This window comes from Diadema antillarum, unplaced genomic scaffold, assembly GCF_040938485.1.
Source record: "Diadema antillarum isolate AM-2024a unplaced genomic scaffold, OU_Dant_1.0 scf00000036, whole genome shotgun sequence".
Classification (NCBI taxonomy): Eukaryota; Metazoa; Echinodermata; class Echinoidea; order Diadematoida; family Diadematidae; genus Diadema; species Diadema antillarum.
In genome coordinates, this window is record NW_027270925.1 from 4228434 (window position 1) to 4250350 (window position 21917).

Here is a 21917-nt window from a genome sequence, read left to right on the forward strand (position 1 = left end):
AGGCAATAAAAATTGAATCTAACATGGAGCACAAGCCAACGTAAACCAGACAGAGGGGGCATCAAAAAGACATCTCAGCTTCCTACGGTGTATCAATCTGCCATAGACAGAACTCATTCTGCATCGAAATGAGCACGCAAGCCCCGACATTCCTCGGGATCACAGATGCTGCGATATCGCGTTATCAATATCAGTCACGATACACTGCCTATGGGCACAGTTGGCTCTCTCGGTCAGCCTTTGCTTCATTGATATTCCACACACGAACAGAGCATTAGGAGGAATCTCGTGCTACTTTGTAGGAAACTGAGTTCATGTGCATATATGTATTTACACACATACTGTATGTGTTACTGCAAAAGTTGTTATTCCCGCGTACAGACATTTTTGCGAATGACGACGTCACAGACATTTTTGCGAGAACTTGTTTTTGCGACGTGACACCAAAGCTATGATATTAAAGTGCACTCACACCTTACAGTTCACAATATTTTTGCGTGTTGTTAAATTCAAGGGCCAACAGTGATTGGCAAAAGTCATGAAAAATAAACCCTGCAGAAAATCACAGCTTTTCCAGTACTGTACAGTTTCATCAATGACTATTTAAAGATGCAGTGTGATACATATAATTTCACACGATTTGAACCAACTACAGTGTACATATGTACATGTGGAGACAAAGCTCAACTACGACTAAATTCAAGAGTCGCCATAACAGCATTATTCAAAAATACAACTCCACAGTATGTATCTACAGTGGAATTCATCTGAAGTTTGTGGCTACGGTGGCAAACATGCTACTTCAAGCTTCATTAGTTGAATTACCCCCTCAATAAAATGGACATTTACTTGTAGGCATGAATTGGCTGTTTGCTATGTACATGTACATGTATGGTGGACCTCTGGCAGACTACAGGGGCAAGTTCAAGGGTTGTCATGGATACAGTTTTATCAGGAGGTAGGTAGATGCTTATTTGCAAACATTTGGAAGCTTGTCTCTTTGAGTCAAACATGGTCTCCTTTTGCTGCATACCAAGTAACAACAAGTTTAATAGATTTCTAGTTACATGCATGTTTAATTGTAAAATGAAGGCGTCAGGGTGCTACAAACCCAGCTGACTTGTACCACGGGCAACTAAAACTGTGCGTCGAATAAGTATGTGTACTGGCATTGCTTTCTACAGTCAAGTATCTACGCCTTGGCCCTCTACCATTTGGGCAAGGGGAGAAATATTTGTTGCCATGTCAAGGGTGACAGCTGCATACATCACATAAATTGTAAGATACATACTGTACTGTAGGTGCCGAGTATTTTGTGGGGTGGTTTTGTTTTCATGAATTTTGCCCACCAAAAAATTCTGCAAATTTAACAGCCTGCCACAATATTGCCTTCTGGTTAAGTGAGTCTTACTAAGTCTGGTAGCGATGCCTAGGCTACTACATCTCTATAAACAAGTGCACGCACACCCATTATGCTGAGCACATGTACACCATACTATATTCGCATTCCTGATCGCAAAGTCAACCATCCTCAAAATTGTTTTACAACTGCCGATCACAAAAACATTAGGCCTGTATAATAATTGGCATAGAATGTAATTTATAGTCTGTGCATGTCATTCTGAAAAATTATGATCACTTACATTGTACAGCACTCCCCGCTTCCACTCACTTTTTATATTTTATCATAGTACCATTGGATACTACTAAAAGTGCACTCATAAATAAATCTACAAACTAGTAGTATGCACTTTCAAATTTATTCTTTTATTTCAACAACTTACTGTAAGTCCATACCAGTTTGAAACCATAATTATTACAGTAATTCAATAGGGACATCATAATTCTTGAATATGTGATATGTCTTTCATCACATATCAAGCCAATTTCTTTGAATTTCTTCAGAATAATTGAAATTCATTTTGTTTACAGTTTTTTCTCCATTAAAGTGATATCTGGGATTTTGTTTTCATCACACGGTTGTGATTTCAACTGTCCATGAAAAACTAATATGAATGTCATTTCAAAACTTTGACTATGCATTTCCTCTAATTTCAGTTTGATTGATGGGTATCTTCTCCATATTTTTGTCTTTTTTAAACTAGAGTACTGTGTATGGGGACAGTTAGAGTACAAGGGAAAATTCAGCAAGCCTAATCCCCCTGCAAACTTTCAACAGTGGTTGCAGCACATCGCCCGTAATTATTCTACCGATCAACCATCTCAGGATCAATTGTTTGGGAATTTGAAGGATGTAAATGTATGCACACTCGCAATCTGAGGTTACCTGGTAATCTTTTGATTGCCCGCAATTGTTCCCACAGCAAATCTCTGCACTTACATTCAAATACGAATTACATTGTCAGAGATATAGGAGAAGTTGTCCTACACTTTGTACCATGGGCACATTTAGTTGTGCCCATGAATGATAAAATATTTTTTAATATTTGGAAACCCATAAAAGAATGGCTCTGCTGACACACACAGTCCATGGACTCGTGACTGTCACTCTATATGGCACTGGGCCATACACTATCATCACATTGGCTACTCCGGTGGTAAACACATCCGTTTTCTTTTCCCTTCTTTTGTTTTCAGGACATTCAATCACTCAGATCATTGAATTTTTGGCTAGGGGATGTAGAGCAACTCTGTCATGCACGTTTCATTTAAAAATGCGTACATTTTTACTGGCAAATTGTAACATGGTACAGTGTACGTATAATTTTCTGTATAGCATGTTTGAATAAATCACTAGTCCATACAATGTATGTGTACGAAGCCCATTCCACACAAATCTCATGCTCTCTCAGTCCAGTGTTAGATTAACATTTCTTTGTTCAAATGAAATTTCTTAAGGGCTTTTTACACTGGTAAATTTTTGCTTAGCCCCGGACCAACGGTGTGGCTAAGGGGGGGGGGGGCCTTAGCCCCACCGTTGGCACGGGACTATCCTTAGCCCACTTTCTGTTTACACTCGTTTTTGCCAAAGTGGGCTAGCCCCACCGATAGTACGGTACTATCTGGCCCTGCAAAATAGCAGGGGTTAGCACCGCAATTGTGCTAGCACCGCAATTGCGGTGCCAAGCAAGTGAGTGTAAACAGAACGAAAAAATAATCCTGGGCTAAGCGAAGGAGGCGAAGTCCGACCCTCACTGACCAATCAGAAACGAGGTAATCAAGTGCTGCCGGTGCGTGCGTGTACGTGTACAGTACACAGCGTAATTATGAATATTCATGTGGTTTGGAAAGTCCGGGGCTAAGAAATACGAGTGTAAAAAGGTCAGTTTTCTCCTTAGCCCCGGACAAGAGATAGTACGGGGCAAGTCCAAGATAACACGCGCGTTACGTATGGGACATTCAGAGACTTTTATGACCTGAAAAATAGTGTTAATGGCTTTTGATCATATTAAACTTTATCATGGTGATTGATATCTAGGAGAAGTATAATCATGCAAAAAATGGAGAAAAATGACCTTCACAATTATATTCTAGAAGAGAAAATATGTGCCGTTACGTATGGGACCAGAAAAATTTTGTTTTTTTGAACATTTTTTTCAACCTCAAAACTCTCTGAAAGTATTTCATTCTACAACTTGTAACTCACTGTGATGAAAGTCACAACACTCAAGATTATCACAAGTAAGTTTCGTGTCATTAGGCAAAAAACTCTAATTACAGGTTCTAATTAAAGACAGACATGACGTGTTACGTATGGGACAGTTACGTATGGGACAGTTTGTCCCCCATTCATTTAGTGTGTGAAGAACCATGTTTATGGGTATTTTGCATAATCATTGAAGTAAAATCAGTTGAAACTACTCAAATACTGATCCAGATTGTCAAGGAAACAATATTCCCCAAATATTCACCATCCTAATCATATTCAATCATATTTTTATATTTTTATGACCAACCTGAGTATGCATGCCCTTTGTCCCCCATTCGTTTAGTGTGTGGAGAGACATGTTTATGGGTATTTTGCAAAATAATTTTGCAAAATACCCATAAACAAATTTTTGCATAATTATTGAAATGGAATCAGTTGAAACTACTCAAATACTGATCCAGATTGACAAGGGAACAATATTCCCCAAATATTTACCATCATAATCATACAATTTGTATTTAATCATAATTCTATATTTTTATGACCAACCTGAGTATGTATGCCCTATTTTTATCAGGATAGTTACTACTGAAAAATTGAATAGTTTAAAGTGTTTACTTCCATTGATGAAGGGCAGTTTGCCATTTCATTTCAATAAAAAACAACTTGACACAAGAAACATTAATTTTTATAAATAAGCAATACCTGCTGCTTGGAACCCCAGTGATCGAGTAGAATGTCTGTCTAGCAGTCAGGTCATTGATTCGAGTCACACCTCAGTATGTATACCCATGGATTTTGTCGTGGCTATTATTGAAACCTGAAGAAGGACAATTTGTGTATCACTTGCAATAAAAAAAAAATCATTGTACTTTATATTTTTTTAATATTTATATCACAACCATTTCAAATTGGATCTCCATCACTAAACTTTGAATTCCTCTAGTCTTAGAATTGTATGCTCTTTAGTAATTCATATAATTGGTGTCCAATCATCTCATTAAATGTTGAAAACTGAATCCCCCATTTCTACAATAAACTATACCATCCCTTTAATGCTGATTTTTCATTGTGTATTTTGCCATTTTCCCCTCCCCTTTCTGAAAATTGTTCAGTCAAGTACATGTATTGTTTAAAGTGTCTATAACTCAAAAAGTAGCTACAATGTTGGGATGCTTTCTTCAAAATGATTGACCATTTGTGTACTGAGAGACCTTCCCAGCTAGCTACATGCATTCACATGCATTATGTATGAGGATGTCCCATCCGTAACGCATTTGTCCCATACGTAACATTATTTCAATGCCTAATAAAAAATATTCCTTTTACAGTTTTTTCTTTTTTCTATGGTATTTAATTTCTCTAAACAATAAATTAGAACTTTCCAAAAGGGCATTAATATAACCTTAGCAATTTCAGAAAAAACCTAAAAAAATGACCTCAATTTGTTACGTATGGGACATCTCATGATAGGACACGAGCTAATTTGCATAATCATATGCATAATCCCTAAATTTTCATACGAAGTTAAACTATTTGATGAACTTCTTATGTCCACATATTAATCAAAAATCATTTGCTTTCCTTTGAATTAATATGAATTTTTATAAATGTCCCATACGTAACGCTGTGTTTCACATTTATGCAAATGAAGCCCTTGAAATTTGCATAAATTTACGTAATATAATTTTTTCCTCCATGGAAATCAAAACTTCAACTCATAAGCTTCAAAATGATACCAAACATGTCAATATTGAGCAAAGATGAAATTTTGCCTTCTGAGGGGACCTTATCTTGGACTTGCCCTACGGGACTAATTGGCGAGTGTAAAAAGCTGAAAAAATTGGTACGGGACTAACGATAGTCCTGGGTCAGAGAAAGTCCAGGGTTAAGAAACACAAGTGTAAAAAGCCCTTTAGAAAAGGAAAAGTGTGGAACTTTTTCAGAGAGTTGTTTCTTTAAAGGTTCTGTTTATCAACTTATTTCTGGCACAGAATCAAGGTTCCCAAACAACTTTCATGGAGTTTTGGGCAGTTTATAAATGCAAAGCTGTTTTGATTATGGGGTTGGAAACAAGTTACTGAAACTGCAAACAAAAGTACAACCGCAAACGGTATTTGAGCCTGAAATGCATTTCTGTAGAGATGATAAACACAAAGTTGTTTTGAAATGCATTTATAGAGCTCTCTGACCTGCCCATTGCCCATAACCACCGCTAACTACATATCTCCGCTCCTCTGGTCAAACTGCGCAATGGAGTTGCGCAGTAACAAGGCTTCCCAATCGACTCATGACAGCATTGATAAACGCAATGTTTCAACACGAGAAACACGAATCAAGAGGTATTTGTGAATGTGTTTTGATAGTGGGTATTGAAACACATTACAAACATGGGAAAGTTGATAAACGCAACCAAAGACACTCACTGTATTTGCAGGCAAGTGGCTAAATAGAGGATACAGAATGTGAATAAGACAATCTTTTTTTAGTCACACTATTTCAAGTTATGGCATAATGTGTTTTATACGTCAAGTACAAAAGTGAAAATCAGACAGATATTAATGCTATCTAATTCAATAGTTTGCGTTTTACTATGCCAATTTTGTATCATTTTTAAATTGTGTGCTTCTACTGGTTGAACACAACATTGGCCCACAAGGGACATTCCATCAATATGCAATATTCACATTTTAGCATGTGTGTGAGTGGGCGTGTGTGTGTTACACTGGCTTTCTGTTCTCCTTGCTGGGTACCTCAACAACGACCTACATGTAGTCTGAAACTGAAATAGCTATGCACTCTTGTGGTAAACTCGTTGACAGCTGGAAGGGACACGCAACATATTAAGTATGAAATAAATATCATCACATTAACATGCTATAAATGCTATTGAATATAGATCAGGAAGTGCCATGGCTGATCTATAGAAGCTCTACGAAATGTCATACCAGTATGTGTGGTACACTGTACAACTACAAGCAATTTATTAAGTTTCTTTAGAAACTACTGTATACATTTGTACTACAGACAGGCCATGAAATACAGTGTACAGTGTGCAAACAGACTTTATATTTGTTCAGAAGTGGTAGACAATAGAGCCTCTTCTATTTTTTTTTTCTTTATCCCGAAAACTCAAAAGGGAGTGTGCAAACAACACATAGACCTACACACACTCCCTCCATACACTGATGGATTTTACAAAATCCCTATAAACCAACCACAACATTTTCTTTATATATGGAACCTTTTTAACATCAGAACTGTGGAAAATCCACACACATTCCTGTAGTAGCACAAAATCCCAGTAGCAGTTTCGTTTCACTTTGCGATGGAAGGGAAAGTACATTCATTAATGCCTACTGTACATCATCGAGATGAAAACACACACAACATTGTGCACGTATATCATCCACTACATCCACATGTACAGATTTTGTTGTCATTTTGGACACTCACTGTTCTCTCAAACACACATGCATACAAAACCCTGAAAAATATTACTGAACTATAATAGAGGTTAAATACAAATCTTATAAAGAGTACAGAATCATACTGGAATGTTTACATAACATGCAGCGTTCCTATAATCAAAATTCATCATGTCTGAAATATTAATGTCTCTTTATTTCCCTTTCATCAATCAGCATCTAGCTAACACAATGGGAGGGGAGGGAGAAACAACATAAAATCTGTCGCATCTTCTGACTGGCTAATATGCCTTTATGGGTAATTTGGAGAGCTACTGCAGCACTACACGGCTGATCATGAGATCCGGTTTAGTGAAGCGTAATTAGTGGCCTTGATTGTGCATATATGGCATTGTCTTTCTTCACCATGATCCAGGTTCATTACACTATTTATCGGTGAACATAGCACAGCTTCTAGCACCACAAACCTACTTGCCTGTTTACCCACGGCAACAAAAACTCACTATAGTGCAAGTTAATGAATGGACACTTTCAAAACTGTGCAAAGTATGGGGGCCTTACTAAAGGCCGTGTCACACCTTTCCAGGCAAGCCTTGCGTGCGACTTGCAAAGAACAATTTTGACTACCCGGGGGTCCCCGTAGATGATCCGCACATGACAGTACTTAGCACGTATCTCAACCGCAGTCGCCCGGAGGTGCGCACGCATATTTTTGTACCCGCAACCATATTTAGGCCCTGTCACACCTTTCCAAGCAAGTTACTCGGGCTTGTTACGTGTAGGGATTTTCTAGCATATCGGACATTCCTGAGGGCGGAAAAGGATTTGAGCGAGTCAGCGCATGTGTCTTACTTGCTGGACGCGTTCTACTTAAATTATACTTGCGAGTATGCTGTGTGACCTTTGTACCAGTCGCGTGGGGGCTGACAACTCAGTGAAGGAATTCCTCAGATGGAATAGCTGAAATCCCACAGAATTTCATTATCTTGGCTGCATACGGGACTGCGAAGTACCTGCGTGGGAGTTGACTGGGAAGTGCTGCCGCTAAGGGCCTCCTACTGGCGTTCTGCGTGGACCTCTCCAGGCATTCCCGCCACTCACCCGGAAAAAGTTTTGGTCATGCTCAAAACTTGGCTGCGGTTAAATCGGACTTGCGTGAGCACCTCTGGGCAACTACAGGCGAGATACGCGCTGGATACTGTCAGGTGCGGACCAACTGCGGAGAGCTCTGGGGAGTAAATTTGTTTCCCCGCAAGTCAAGCCGCAAAACTTCCCCAGATACAGTATGACAAGGCATGAATGAATATTGCAAACATTCTTGTTCGCCCGCTTAAAATCTTCTACGTGCTGGAAACTACCTCCTCGCCATAAGCCCGCATAGCTTGCCCGGAACGGTGTGACATGGCCTTTAAATACCCATTTGGACGAGTAAGAGGAGTTGTAATGCTCTAGACCTCATCCAAACGACAATCCTGCCTTATACTTCTTGGCTAGATGCTGGTGCCTTAAAAAACAGAGAAGACAATATTTCAAACTGTAAAATATATCAAACTGGTAATATATTCACCACATTAGTCATAAAGATACACAATATTTGACCAGAATCTCTTGCATTATTTTCTTGTAAGAAGTGAGTGCAGGCATATAGAGGAGAGGATAATTTATATTATGGAATAGAATATTGTGCAAATTAATTGTACTGTAAACATGAAACATTTCACGGTGTCAAAATATTTGCAAATCTGGGCTTTCAAGGCAAAATAAAATCAGAAGTGACAAAGGACAACTCGGGTTTCTTGAAAAACAACAATGACGAAAATGCAATTACAGTGTCAAACAAAATTGCAAACTTGGCATGTTCTATCTCTAAAATAATGCTATGGCAAATAGGATATTAACACGCCAGCAGTGTTTTGGTGGTGAAATAAATACTACTTGACATAGATGAACTTTGTCACTTTCTTGCTTGTGTCAAGATTGATGAATGTGGCTTAGTGAGCCAAGAAACCAGTGGTAATGGATTTGCAATCATATTTCCTGCACCCGCACATTACTGATGAAACCTGACACCACAGCTCCAAACTGCAACTGTGCCAAACAAGCTTGTGTCCATTATGCACTAAACCTGCATCAACATTTGTCTGCTTTCTCGAAAAACTCTACATAAGGCCGGGGTCATTCTTTGCCATATCACAATATTATAACATAATGACATCTTAGTTATTGGTATGTGTATGACTATCATTGTTGTTATTATCTCCGCCAAGGGAGGAGGTTATGTTTTCATTACCATTGATTTGTTTGTTTGTTTATTTATTTGTTTGTGTGCAAAATAACTCAAAAAGCGATGAACGGATTTGGATGAAACTTACAGGAAAGGTTGAGAATGACACAAGTAACAGATGATTTTATTTTGGTAGTGATCTGACAATTTTGGGGGAATTTATGAAGGATTTTTGATATTTTTTGCAGGTAGGGTCAACGAACTTGGGAGTTCAAGCTGCGCATTTTTTAGGTTTTCATACGCGCACTAAAGTGCGTGCTCTAGTTTCTGCTAGGGCGAGGCGAGTCGCGCAGCTGAAGGGTTATGATGTAACAAAGGCTTCTATATTGGGAAATCGGGTGATTTTTCAGCATGTATACCTCTGGGTGGAAATCACTGATCTCTATGGAAGAGCCCAAAGAGCTTTTCCCAGTGGTGGAGAGGAGAAAAATGTCTTCAGGAAGAGCAAGATCATCGGTGGAAAGTAGCTGCTTGGCGGAGGTCTGCGCTCTCAGAGTGCTTTTCTAGTTTGATCAATGTATCATATTATCATTTTATAATCAGAATTATCATTCTATCATCATCATATCTATTTATCTATGCAGCACACACTAACAATTAACATTGTATGATTCCTATGTAACATGATTGCATTATAAATATATATTCATACTTCATATACTCAAGCCATACACTACAATGTACACAGCATCTGGAAGCAAAAAATAAATTAAATACCAGGGCTTGACATTAGTCATAGAATGGCACAGCAGCCCGGGGCCACTAAAAATTGATGTCGAATCACCAAATTTTAAAAAAGGTTATCTCTTGGTAGCCTGATTGGGCAACTAACATTCAAAGTGGACTTATTTTTAATACAACGTGGCCTGTAAAAGAAAAGTTATACATTTCTTTTACAGGCCACCAAAATTTTGAATTTTATGGTTTTAAAAACCCTGAAAGGTCCATCAGAAAAAGTAGTGATGAGCCCTATAGGCCTATACCAACATAGAGTAATTCAGGACTTTTTTCTTTTTTTTGCTTACAATGTCTGTGTGGTTTAATATCATTGCAAAAGAAGTGCACAGGATAATGCATTATATCTGTAGAGAAAATGACAGATCCAGGAAAAATGGTCAAATCAGAGCTGTGATAATATCCTGTACTACAAAGATGAACATCTAGAAAAAAGACTCTTAAACTGGTATTCTTTCATGTATGAGTCAAACATATTTCTATTTTGTCATCATTCAAAAAATTTTACACAAGTGTGTGCATTCTGTATATGTATAGCTCATATTAGTAACTTTATTGACATTATTACATCACTTTAGAAAACAGACACACAGTGGATCTCTATATTTTGCATATGAATCACAAACACTGCATGCTATTCATGTCAAGAAAACAAATCATAGCAATGGAGATTGGTCCTTTCGCACGTCAGCTACAGTATCAGAGGCAATATGACAGTACACGACACTACTTCTGAGTTAACCGTAATATGATCTGATGACGACTAGGTTCACAAGAAATCAGTGTACAAATATTTTGCTGCTTGAAGTTTGACTTGTAATCAACACACTACAAACAAATCGTGTATTGAATTGAAAAACCGACTTTTTACTCTTTTTTATGAGGAACAAAGAGGAAAAGCAAGGATTTTGCTGATAAGTATGTCCCTTGGGCCTCATTTCACCAGACTTCAAGAATAATACAAGTTTGTGCACTCAACATTGCATGGGACGCCATGAGGATGCCAAGCCCCAACAACTATCAATCACGATACATGTAAAAACGGTGCACATTACTGTAAAAGTGGACATTTTTGTGCAACTCATTTTGCGTGCTCGGCCGGGTAAGAAGAGTTTCGCATGTTTTTAATTCCGCAAAATCAAGACATCAACTACTGCAAACATACGGCAGGCAAAAAAATTCACATTTTTATTTTCGTGCTAGTTTCTGGTTGCGCGAAATGCGCAAAAATTTCCACTTTTACAGTATGTAAAAATTGTGCAAATAAGCACCTTCCTTTTCTATACTTTGTGTGTATGTGTGTGTGCGTGTGTGTGTAAGCCACTCAAAAGATCTATTCCGTTTATAACTTGGTAAAATTTACAAGTCACAAGTGTGTCAAGTTCACAACTTTAATGAAAAATCATACAACAAACTATAGGAAAAATCATACAACAAACTATCAGATACGACAGTACAATCAACATTTTGTATATTGGGATAAAAATATTGGACAATTTGATAATCTGCATGAAAATTCAATTAAAATTATAATCTAATTTCAATTCTTATTCAATTTCATGTTTGATTAAGAAAATGCCTCTTTGCCTGATTCCCCATTGTCAAAACAATAAGTTTTTTTTTAATCTGCTCTAACAGTTTTGCCACTTTTTTGAATAATTATATAAGTTTTGTAACACCTCCTTTGATAACCACGCACATGCTGAACAATGCCAGAAGTGAATATCTATTAATAAAGATAGACGAATTTTCAGCATGTTGATTTATATGTAGAGTGACAGCCATATGAATAGAGTTCAGTCACATAATGGGCACAGAATTGTGTATCCCTTGTAACTCAAGCCCTCTGGTATTGTTCCTTGGGGTGGCTCTGCCATCCGGCTTCGGAGGGTTTTTCATCCTTGAGTTGATGTGGAAGCCTGCCGATCAATCGCCACCCATGCCCATCCCACATAATGTCTAACATGACATTTACATCGAGAGTCAAGAGAAGGGATGTGCAGAGCAATCAGCTGATGACCACATACTGCATTGCACCGTACAGTACATTGTACACGGGCAGCAGCAAACACCTGTTTCATAGAACACACATTAATCATCATCATCAAAGGCATTGCAGGCTTTCTTCCTCATATTCCTCAGTGACACAGTCACTACATTGTGATCACAGTGTAAAAACCACTAGAAACTGTCCTCTTTATTTCAATATTGGATGAAGAAAAATGTAGGACATAATAAGAAAATAAGAACTAAAGTATGGGACTCAGACAGTCCAAAAACATCCTCTATATCTACGGAAAAAAAAAAAGAAGGAAAAGGACAAAAAAGTTAATAAACTGCTAGTCTCGTCCCATACACCTGTATCTGTATTGTTTGTTTGTTTTTTTAGAACACATACTTATTGAGTCCTTGTACAGATTGTTAACAATTGGTAGTACGGTACTGATAACCAGCTCTGTTTGGGGACTACAGAACGCACAGTGTATGTATCTAAAATAACTCATGCAATGATTAAAACTAGAAATGTTGCTACGTCGACTGGTATGCCTCCGCCATAATGCATGGTTCTCCAAATAGGTCTACACAGTATAGTGCAATTTCTTGACAATGTGTGATGACAGTTTCACATAATTGGCAAAATATTAAAATGGCAGGTTTGTCACAAACGTGTTGAATGTTCACTTTCCTTGAACTACATACGTAGGTTTAATTAGATGAATGGCTATAGTGTATAAGAGCGCAGGTATTTGGGGATTTGAGGATTTTTCCTAGACTTTTGACCCCATTATATAATGAAGATGTGAAATTCAGCACTTTCACTTGACCTATGACCTTTTGGCAAGAACCTTCCAAAGAAAATCTCTATTAGGTAATACAGTTACAGTGCATGCATACACTATGTGTCAAGAAAAATCCTGCAGGCATTGCATAGACACGAGGGAAAAAGCAAAATTTTGAGGAGTTGACCTTGACCTTGACCTTTGACCTCCTGACCTTTAACTTATGACCCCTAAATTCCCTAGATAATTCCTACCAGTCAGTATAGGCATATGTATATGTATATGGAGAAAAAAAGTGAAATTTTAACATTTTCACCTGACCTTTGACCTTTTGACCATTGACCTCATGACCTGAAACTCTTTCTCGAGAGTATTCTTTTGGTAGTACATGTATGTATACACTAAGTTTCAAGAAAATGCCTTCAGGCATTGCATAGATATGGGGGAAATAGTGACATTTTGAGCATTTGACCTTGACCTTTTGACCTTTGACCTTGAACATCCTCTCCAAGAAGTTCACAGGCACATCTTCGCCCACTCACACATATGACACGTGCCAAGTTTCATTAGGATACCTCAAATGTTTGTTAAGTTACGCTGTCCACAAAATTGATCACGGACAGAAGGACGGACGGACAGACAACCCGAAAACATTTGCCTCCGGCGACACTTCGTGAGAGAGGCATAAAAAAAACCTATTATGTGTGTTGGATTGAGTTACATTTTAATTTGAATTTAAGTAGATTCTATAAATTCTTGAAGACAAAGTGATTTTTTTGGGGGGATGGGGTAATAGATGCTGAAATTTAGAAATCCAGGAAAAAAAATATACAAAGGAATCAACTGTATATAAATTTTGTGAAGTGTATACAATTATTGGTATTACCAATTTGATAAATTGGCAAAAAAAAAATCAAACACTCTATCAAATCAAAAACATGAAAAACCTACTTAATGATGCCTAAATTAAACCATGATTAAACTGTGGAAAATGAACAAAGTAAATTTTGTTGTTGTTGTTAATTTTGTATTTTTTGTTTCTAATGTGTATCACAAATTACCCGGTACCTACAACTTTGTAAATAGAAGGGGGGAGGGGGTGGGGGTGGGTAGGGCTGAGTCACACCATGGCCATCTACTTGTTACATGTATCTCCTGTGTGGCTACGTACTGTAGCTGGTGCCTGTTGGCCCTTCCAATCTCCCCTTTCTCCTTCCCAAGTTACCAGGACATGTCACCGAGAGCATTGCTGGCATCGCTGGTGAATGATGTGGACTTCCAGCCTTATCATTCCACAGAGACAGACTTGATCATTTTGACACCGCGCATTATTTATGCTCACTCTTGCAGGTGTACTTTATACATCAGTATGAAGATGCTCACAGAACGTTTATCGAAACTGTGCTCTTCGCTACTTGAAAGCAAAGGCTATGGAAGGGGAGGGGGGGGGGAGGAGAAGCAAGTTTAGCTCTTTATCTTAAAAAAAATATAGAAAAAAACCCACGACATTCAAGGGTTCTGCTTGTAGATTATTCTATTCAAAAAGAAGAAGAGGAAGAGGAAGAAGAAAAGAAAAAAAAAAAAAAAGGAGGGGCTGGGGAGGTCCACTGACACTTGACCCACCCACAAGCATTATCCCCCTCCAGTCTGGAGGCCCCACATTGCCCCTGGACACTACACATACTATGATGCCACTGAATCCTAAGAATACCAAGTGGCACAGATCCTACATGTAAATGTCCAAAGAATGGTTTTACATCCAAAGGATTGTAGGTAAAAATTTAGTCAGAATCATATACTGTATACGCCATATATTTCGCGAGCCTAAATTTTCCCGAATCGGAACTTCCTGACGATTTCGCGAGTGTTAAATTCGCGATCGTGGAGTCCTGTACTAAATGGAGAAATGTATACGCGTACGTCACATTCACAGCTTGATTAGAGTCAATATTTTTGCATGTCTTTAATTTCGCGAATAGCACCTGACTTGCGAAATTCGCAAAATAAAAACCTCGCAAAATATTGGGTGTATACAGTAATGCATCATACAGACCTTGAACAAGATTTACTAAAAAGTCCCCATTTAAAGAGGTGACACGAGATTTTAACAGCTCTTGAAAAAAAAAAAAAAATGGAAGAAATCAAGACAAGTGACAAAACAATGTCACTTCATTATTCAGCCGTGACATATTGTCATTATAAGTACAAATTGTAGAAAGAAATTTTGAAGAAATCACAATGGCTTACTAAAGAAGAAATGTAAAAAAAAAAAATGATGGACAGCACTTTGAATCAATCTATGCAAAAGTCATCAAGGTCCACAATGTTATTTCTACACTACGATGTGCTGGCACTATAAATCAAGATCTAAACCTCATCTGTTTCAAATGTCATGTCATGAATCATTTATTACTTGTCCTGACACAGCATAGATGTTGATATTTTTAACTAGTATGGTTGGAGGTCATGATACATAATGATAAACTTACATAATCCATTATGTCAGGAACCTACTTAAATTCTTTACAGAGACAGAAACTAGCGCTGCTGTACAAAGACGCAAAGAACCACACGAGGAAGGTCTACTTCACTAACGAACGCAAGGTACTTGCAAACAGGAAGTTAAACAATTAACGAGAGGAAAAGATGGCAACCAGAGAACTTTTATAGCGTCACCACTCATCTGATTCCATCCTCACCTCGGTCAGAAGACTGCGTGACTGATTAGATAGCATGTGACCTCGCTGCGTGTCAAACCGATCACATACACTTCACGAAGTCTTCTTATCCTGGAAAGACATCAGATGGAAATTACTCTCTCTATCTCTCTCTGTGCTCTGACACAAACTGATGCGGGAAACATTCTCCAGCAAAGAGAGGAGAAAACATGGGGGATTCATGGCCACTGCTCCGCATACATAGAGCTACTGCCATCTTCTGAAAGCCTTAATTGAAATCATGCTCTCGAAGTACTGACAGTAGGTACACAATGCAGATCAACTCAAGGCTTCAACTGACTTACATGTAATTACATAACTGCATTAGATTTTCTACAGAATTATACAATATCATACGTTGTATACATGTATGAATGCATATTGTACCATGCATGTTCGAATGCATGCAACTGATAGATAATTCTTTTATCATTTGAAACTGCGGATTTTTTAAACTACTGCCAAGAAAAGTACACCTTTTCAACTTTAACATTTCTAACTGCAACAACTCGGAATCAAACCTGTTACACACTCAGGATGGAGCGCTTGATACAGGAACTAAAGTACATGTGACCCCTGTTTACACAATAAAAGGGACAAAATTCTGACTCAAAATGGAAGCAACAAACTACTGTTGCAATACAGACTGACATGGCCGCAATCTACTTTCCCAGTCCTCACACCATCCATCAAGTTTCACTCTACCACAGTGGATATGTCTCATTTTAGTGAAACTTAGGCACTCCAGGAAAACACACATTACCGATAAATGTGCAACATTCTGTATGTAAGGTCGCAGACATGCACATACAACAGTTATTATTACAGCCACTATTAATAGCTTACCAGATGTTTAAAGTTAAAAAGAGAGAGAGAAAAAAGGGCACTAGTTCTGTGTCAAAGTCTGTTGACTCATCAACTTATTATTGCTCCTCCATGCAATTCATTTTATAATGACATAATGCTACACAGCTCTCTTGCCCCTTTTGCCTTGTTTCTTTTTAAGGTAAAGTCTGTAGTAACCTTCAGAAATCAAGGTCACTAACATTGCACAAAGAAGTTTGTATTAAACATATGACACTGAAGTACAAAAAGCACACATTGTAGACAAGACTAGCATGACAACAAGAGATCATATACATAACAAAGATATATCATTTTTGTTGTTGTCATCAGTGAAACACTGGAATAAAACAAGAAATTCTGCTTATGAAATGATTTCACAATACACTGTTTGGAAATCAGATAGTGGTGATGGAGGCCACATCTTTCTGGTTATCTACTGATGAGATAAAATCTTCAGAATGTCATTACAGTGTCAAGACTTGAATATAAAATTACAATGACATTCAAACTCCCAAATATACAATTACCTTTGTATAATATTGCCATGATGTTACAAATATTTCCAATCAATTTTCCACACTCTATTAAATCTATCACTCTCCCTTGCTTCCGTACCAAAGATCAATTCAATACTGATTCTCCACTTCATGTAAATGAATGTTTATAAAGAACCAGGATACTACCACATCATCACATAAAAGTCTTGTACTAAGTATGTGATACACATCAGGTATTTGATTTGGTTTTCTTTGGTTTAAACTCCTTCATTTGGACTTTATATGTGTACATGAAGATACTTTTTCTGAATGACTGAATGCTTCTCATAGTTCTAGTATATTCTTCATAACATTTGTGATAAATTTGTGCTTGGTACGAGTTTAAAGGGATGGTATAGTTTGGGTTGAGATCGGGAGATTCAGATTTGAACTTTTTGTGAGACAATCAGAATCTAGTTTACGAAATATGAAAGAGCATACAATTCTCTGAGGAATTCAAAATTATTAAAAAAACACTGGTTTTGAAATGGCTGAGATATACATTAAAAAAAAATAAAACAAAGGGGGCCAATTAAAAGATGGGTCCCACCTTTTATTAGGACCTCTTTGTTTTTGGATGTCCCAGCCATTTCAATACCAATTTTCATCAAATAAACTTCAAATTCCTCTTAGAATTGTATGCTCTTTCATATATATGTAGTTCATAAGAGGTTTCTCCTCTTTTTTTTTTTCAGAAATAAGGTACGAAAGCTGAAGCCCCATCTCAACCAAAACTATACCATTCCTTTAATTCTTTGAGATGTATGGTCCTGTAAGGCCTGGTAAGAGTAGTCAAATGCAAATACTACATGTCAGCTCTGTGATGATCAAAAAGGAGGATGACAGTCAAAAAGGAGGAAGACAACAAGACGAGTGGTACAAAGGAGCCCCTACAATGTTTACCTCAAAAGCACTGTGAGGGTCTACCACAAAAACAACACGTACAACTGGTCTCACTGAAAAGTTCAAGGTAACCACTGAAGCCAACTAAGCCATTGCTCAGGATCTCTGCCTACGCAGTCAGCACAGTCTGTGTCAAGATGTCTAGATGTAGACACAAAAACCACAACTGGCAGACACTGCCAGGATGGAGCACAACTCAACTAGACTGCATCTCCATTGATGCATTCAGAAGTCACAGCCATATAGTCTGAATAAAAAGTGACTGAGATTTGATTCTTGAAACAATTTTTGTTGTACTTGTTAAATATTATCATTAAATACCCGATGGCCAACAGAGACATTTGATTAATTACAGAATCCGATAACTTGTAACATCATAATGGTTTGGGCTTTTCATCCTAAAATGTTTCCTTTCAATCACTGACCATTTATAAACATCTCTTACACAGTAGTCATTATGTCATCAGTCATGCAAAAAAAAGAATAAATAAATGAATAAAAATACATGGCATTTCCACCAAAAAAAAGAAAGAAAAAGAATTGTCCTGCTTGCCCAAAGGCACTGAAACATGGTACCCATACTTTGGAGGGCAGGTGCTCAACTGTTTCACTTGGCCAGCAGTGAGTCTAAATTGCCCAGGGCAATCAAGCACTTATAAGCATCCTGAATCAGAATTTATAATGCTCAGTGTTCAGTCCTAGATTTTTAAGTAGAGTGTAATTGTCCACCTGTGCTATATTCAGTCCCAGTCTAGTCTTGATCTTGATATTATGTGCCATCATCTGAAACATAAGTTTCTTGTTATGGATGCAGTGCTGGGGTGCACAGCTACTGGTTTTAAAGGCATCATACAGTTTTGGTCGAGACCTAATTTCAGGTTTCTAACATTTTTTGGTGAGATAATGAGAAAACTCTTATGAAATAGGAAAGAGCATGTAATTCTATGAAGAATTCAACATTTAGGCCCTATTTGATGAAAATTGGTTTTAAAATGGCTGAGATATCCAAAAAGAGCGATTCTAATAAAGTGTGGGACCCATACTTTATTATGATCGCTTTGTTTCACTTTGTTTTCGGATGTTTCAGTCATTCCAAACCCGATTTTCATCAAATAAACTTTGAATTTCTCTTAAAATGGTATGCCCTTTACTATATCATAAGTGTTTTCTTGGTATCTTGCAAAAAGCTAAAAGCCCAATTCTCATCTCCACCAATACTGTACCATCCCTTTAAATCAAAGTAATTGATTTCTGACATGTAATTTGAATGCCAGCAAAAGTAATCTCACATGGTATGCAAAAAAACAGAGGAATCTTAACAATTGCTGAAAGGTTGCAGGAATACCATGTTGTACTTGGTAGTTACAGCCTGTTATCTATTTTGAGGGAATATCATACAAATAAATCATTTTTCTCAATAAAATGTAAAGGAATTGACCTCTATTAAATGTCTCTTTGATCTGAAAGGAGTCATGACGATAAACAAATGTCAAGATAGTGCCGAGTCCACTACCATTTCATATGTAAAACAAATAATACAGAATTTCTTAATACATCCGACCAATGTGCATTGTTGAACTACACGTTACTTGTACAGCGTTGTACATGTGCATTATTGAACTACCGTACCATATGGGACTGTGTCTATTTACACAAGACACAGCTGAAGATGAAGTAAAGAGGTGCCATACGGAGCAGAGGTCTGCAAGAAAGTTCTTCAACTTTTAGACAATACTATCAAATATTTTGTAAGAAATTAGGATTGGGATGATCACAGGAATTTCTAGTTCAGCTGAATATGATCTCAAATTCAAACTTGTCTGAACATAAACACACACACACACACACACACACACACACTTATGATGTAAAACAATGTAAAGAGGTTTCCTTCATCGTGGGATAAAAATGATTACTGTCATAACACTGGGTAGCAGCTAAGCAAGCTAAACACATGTGATGCCTCTTCACAATCACTCACAGGATCAATGTGACGTGTTTTGAATGTGATGAGTGATCAGAAAACCTAGGTTAGTAGGTAATTAGAATGAACACTATTTAATATCATGCATATCATCTATTTAATATCTTCTAAAAATGACATAGCTATGGATGAATACGAATGCAAATTCCAACTTCTTTAAGCTTCTGTATTCAGGTCTAAATTTTTGTGGACGCCTTAAAAGTTGGCTGCGTCATGGCCAGGTGGGGCGGCGTCAAACTTTGACCTGATGGCTCGAATTCACAAAGGTGGTTTTAAGTTTGAACCATTGTTTAAATGCTAATTTCTTCTCCATTAGTGCGTGTGACAGATTGCGCATCTTTACTTGGCAATGCCCCTTCAGTGATCACTTTCAAGACCAGACTGCAGTAAGCATAGGCAAACCAACGTTTCAGCGCCACATACGTTACATTATAGACAAATATGCTGAGAGTACAGAAGAGAGGCAGACAGACAGAAAATAACACCAAAAGAAAGGAAAGGAAAAGAAAGGATGAGACTAAACCACAAGAGCAAGAACTGGAAGCCAGACTGCTGTGACAACACTACAGGCACAGCATTCTTCCAGCATCTGGGGTAAAGTGAGATTAAAAGAAAGGTAACGAGTTTGAATGTTTTTTCTTTTCAATGTCATGGCACACACTTAAACAACTATAGAATAATGGTCAACATGATAAATTTTAATTGCAAGGATGTAGAGTCTAGTTTTTATCCTAACAATGACATAATAATATGAGAACATCAAGAAATCTGACAAAACGGCAGATGTCAATCTAGTGTTCTAGCTAGATTCTACACCTCTAAAAGATTTTTTTTTTTTTTTTAATCAAACTGCAGAAGAAAACTCTTGTGGCTGTGCCTTTACAGTAAACATAGATCACCCTAAACTACTTTTGCTACACTGTCTGTCGACTGTCTTTACCTATGACTGACACATTGTATGTCTGACCCAGTCCTAACCAGTTATACATTAGGTACAAAATCTTCTAGTAATAAAGCAGACCATACACTAGTTTACACCTGCACCCATACACCAAATCAGGCACTGAACAATCTGACAATGGACATATTAAAATTATAGCACCATGCACCAGCACCTTGCAGCAGGTCCTAGCTAAAACACAAATCAAATCCTATTTCTACACACAATGCACTGTGCACCACAATCATCACTTGATGCTGATCATGAAAAACAAGTCTAATCAAATCTTCTTTAGACACAAGTCACACATGAACAGCCGGATTTGGATTGTGCAGCTGAGAGCCGAAGTTCCTAGCTACACGATCCATGCATGTCCATGACTCCATGAGCGACTGTCGGGCAAGTAAGGCAGGCGCACAGACACAGGCACACCGAGTGCACTAGTGTACAGTGGAACACAGTACCGGAGGCGAAGCCAACACTACTCAGGCAGTGCAGTGACTGGCTAACTGTGTACAAGTAACACGAACATAATGTAAGTGCTTCTAATACAGGCTATGTATGCACCAACACCCATATATTGCAGGTTCAATATGAAGCTACTTACAGGGGTCTTGGCAAGCGAATCTATCCCTAAGATTTCGCCTAAACAGCTATGACGAATCTTTGCTGCTGTCAAACCGGGTCTTCTGGTGGTACATGTCCTGAATTAGTCCAGAATCGGTTCTAAAGTCTCGCCCACCTTCATGATCTGTCACTGTTTGAGAAAGATGGCTGATCGTTGAGCTAGTTATTTCGGCTATTTCCGGACGAGTTTCAATTTCCGAAGCGGGATCCGAACACGATCCGAACGCGTCGCACCAGTTCGACTTTTGCGGTCGACGAAGGATGAGGTCACACGGGTGGAAATGTTGACAAGTTGGCTGTAGATGGGGTTGATCACATTTTAGGCAATGTGTTCTGTGGTCATGAACAAACATCGCTGGACGAAATCAGGAGAGGGTGTGTGTGTGTGTGTGTGTGGGGGGGGGGGGGGGGGGGAGGGGGGGGGGGAGGGGGGGGGTTGGCGCTGAAATTAAGTGTCTTTTTTTTAAAGGAATGCATTCATCACAATATCTTTACTTGATTGTATACTTTAGTTGTCTGTTGTGGGT

The 21917-nt window shown here is 38.0% G+C and overlaps 1 pseudogene; it reads right to left on the reverse strand.

Annotated features, from left to right (window-relative positions):
• The window catches only part of LOC139708634 (MAP/microtubule affinity-regulating kinase 3-like), a 125070-nt pseudogene extending 103544 nt beyond the window's left edge, over positions 1–21526 (reverse strand).
• Between the last annotated feature and the right edge of the window lie 391 nt (positions 21527–21917).